Source organism: Sinocyclocheilus grahami, unplaced genomic scaffold (genome assembly GCF_001515645.1).
Source record: "Sinocyclocheilus grahami isolate Dianchi unplaced genomic scaffold, SAMN03320097.WGS_v1.1 scaffold2289.1, whole genome shotgun sequence".
NCBI lineage: Eukaryota > Metazoa > Chordata > Actinopteri > Cypriniformes > Cyprinidae > Sinocyclocheilus > Sinocyclocheilus grahami.
Genome location: NW_015507468.1, coordinates 29063 through 32100, shown reverse-complemented (window position 1 = coordinate 32100; position 3038 = coordinate 29063). Strand labels below are relative to the sequence as shown.

Genomic DNA, 3038 nt, shown 5'->3' with positions numbered 1-3038 from the left:
CATGTCATGTGAGTGTATTAAAGGGACATACCTGATATAAGAGGATAAACGATTTAACACAAACACAATAGTGAAGATATCGTGTATTAAAGGGACATACCTGATATAAAAGAGGACAAACGATTTAACACAAACACAATAGTTAAGATATCGTGTATTAAAGGGACATACCTGATATAAGAGGACAAACGATTTAACACAAACACAATAGTTAAGATATCGTGTATTAAAGGGACATACCTGATATAAGAGGACAAACGATTTAACACAAACACAATAGTGAAGATATCGTGTATTAAAGGGTCATACCTGATATATGAGGACAAATGATCAGACTCAGCACACAGTACACTAGCATTGTGCAAGTATGTATAATATTTTTGTATAGTAATGTAAATATGCAACCTTACCTTTTATAGTGTGCATTCAAGGACCTACTATTTGTGTGACATAAGGGATAATGTACATCCAGCCGGTTGTTATTGCAGAATAAACCCTGACTGGGTGATCATCTTTAAGCGAAGACACAACATTCAAACAAGACATGAGGACATATAACAGTATGCACAGTCTGTGAACAAGGAGCAAAGTTTAATTAGTTCTTGTTTACAGCAACATTACAGTAGTTGCCATTATAATATTACATCATAAGACACACTAACATTTTGTGTATAAAGAAACGTCCTGTGTGTAAAGAAAAGAAAAAAAAACTAAAAAGTGAGGAGGAGAACTTAATTATAACTGTTCATAAACATAAAAGTTAATACTGAACATTTTTCGGTATTATGAAAGCACATTAAATCCTTTAACAGATGTTCAACAGCAGAAGAATGTTTCTCTTGCATATAAACAAAGTAAAAAAAAAAAACCAAGAGTATTTTGTGACTGTTTGTTTTTTTTTTTGTGTTAAGCCGGGATTCCTGACGAAATCTCTTATGGTTTGGACAGAGCTACTAGCCCAAACAGGATGCTCAGCATTCTTGCACTGTTGGCATTCAATTTTAGTGGCGAGTTTACACCTTGCGATGTGGTTCCGGAAATGTCTCATTACTGCAGCGGTTTCTGTTGGAGACCATATTCGTTTTTGTTTTCTTCCTTCCCTTTCAGGAGAATTTTCGCGAATCACTACAAAAGAGGAAAACAGGTTCCTGAACCCTGGGGTGAACACCATGATGGCCAGATCTCTCTCTTCTCCCAACCAGCCACACTCTTACCAACCCTTGGGACATACCTGATATATGAGGACAAATGATCAGACTTAGCACACAGTACACCAGCACTGTGCATGTATTTATAATATATTTGTATAGTAATGTAAATATGCAACCTTACCTTTTATAGTGTGCATTCAAGGACCTACTATTTGTGTGACATAAGGGATAATGTACATCCAGCCGGTTATTGCAGAATAAACCCTGACTGGGTGATCATCTTTAAGCGAAGACACAACATTCAAACAAGACATGAGGACATATAACAGTATGCACAGTCTGTGAACAAGGAGCAAAGTTTAATTAGTTCTTGTTTACAGCAACATTACAGTAGTTGCCATTATAATATTACATCATAAGACACACTAACATTTTGTGTATAAAGAAACGTCCTGTGTGTAAAGAAAAGAAAAAAAAACTAAAAAGTGAGGAGGAGAACTTAATTATAACTGTTCATAAACATAAAAGTTAATACTGAACATTTTTCGGTATTATGAAAGCACATTAAATCCTTTAACAGATGTTCAACAGAAGAATGTTTCTCTTGCATATAAACAAAGTAAAAAAAAAAAACCAAGAGTATTTTGTGACTGTTTTTTTTTTTTTTTGTGTTAAGCCGGGATTCCTGACGAAATCTCTTATGGTTTGGACAGCCCAAACATAAGATGCTCAGCTAAACACAGCTACTAGCCCAAACAGGATGCTCAGCATTCTTGCACTGTTGGCATTCAACTTTAGTGGCGAGTTTACACCTTGCGATGTGGTTCCGGAAATGTCTCATTACTGCAGCGGTTTCTGTTGGAGACCATATTCGTTTTTGTTTTCTTCCTTCCCTTTCAGGAGAATTTTCGCGAATCACTACAAAAGAGGAAAACAGGTTCCTGAACCCTGGGGTGAACACCATGATGGCCAGATCTCTCTCTTCTCCCAACCAGCCACACTCTTACCAACCCTTGTCTTTAGTCGAGCCTTGTACAGATTACTAATCCTTTGAGTAAAAAATTATGGGCTGCTGTTTTTGTTAAACATGTTTTTGTCTGTTTGTTTTAGTAAGGGGAGCAATTTATTCATTATGTTCGGTTGTGTTGTTACCATCCTTGTAAGATTGTATTTTAAATGTTAGCCCATCCTGATGTTACATTCAACTAAAATATCAATTTGTAAATAAAACAATGAAATTAAAGATCTGACTTGTGTGTTATGGTTGCTTAGTTCCTGATATAGATTAGTAGTTAAAAACCTTTTATGCTTGTCATACCTTGAAATGAGCCTCCAAAGGCAGAGTCAACATCTGTGAATGAAAAAACAAAATATTACAAACAGTAGTATTGCTTGGTGTGACGAGAGGGGCGGGGCCGAGAGCCGTGGGAACGGAGCGAGGCCGGTGGAGTAATTACGAATGCGCAACACCTGCCCCTCTCGTCACACTTGGTTTGCATTAATTGAATCAAACCTCAATGGAGATGCTGGCTGAGTGAGGTAGATGCTCATACCATCTGAGGTGCCTGGAGGTTTCTTAACTAGCCTTCTTCATTCCTGTGGTATGAATAGTATTGTTCAGTATAAAGGTTCTGATGGCACATGCTCAAACATTTCTTAAATAGTTTTACACCTTTAAGGTGAAACTGTAAATCTCGGTTAAAAACGGTTAAAATGATTGATCTACACGACTCCCTAGTACAGTGTTTTTTCTGTATATGCTTCTGTGCTTTTACCATGTTGTTCATGCTCTTCCCTCCTGCTCCACTCTTTGTCTTTCCTACCACAATCTTTGTTTAAAAAAATAAACAGAAAAAAACTTGTTAATCCTAAATTCAAAATCTTGTG

At 36.6% G+C, this 3038-nt stretch overlaps 1 long non-coding RNA gene across 1 annotated transcript in view; it reads left to right on the top strand.

Annotated features, from left to right (window-relative positions):
- The window catches only part of LOC107574623 (uncharacterized), a 5481-nt gene extending 4267 nt beyond the window's left edge, over positions 1-1214 (top strand). The window contains exon 3 of the long non-coding RNA XR_001607698.1: positions 1108-1214. This is a non-coding gene — a long non-coding RNA (uncharacterized lncRNA). The remainder of the gene's footprint in view (positions 1-1107) is intronic.
- The last annotated feature ends 1824 nt before the right edge of the window (positions 1215-3038 follow it).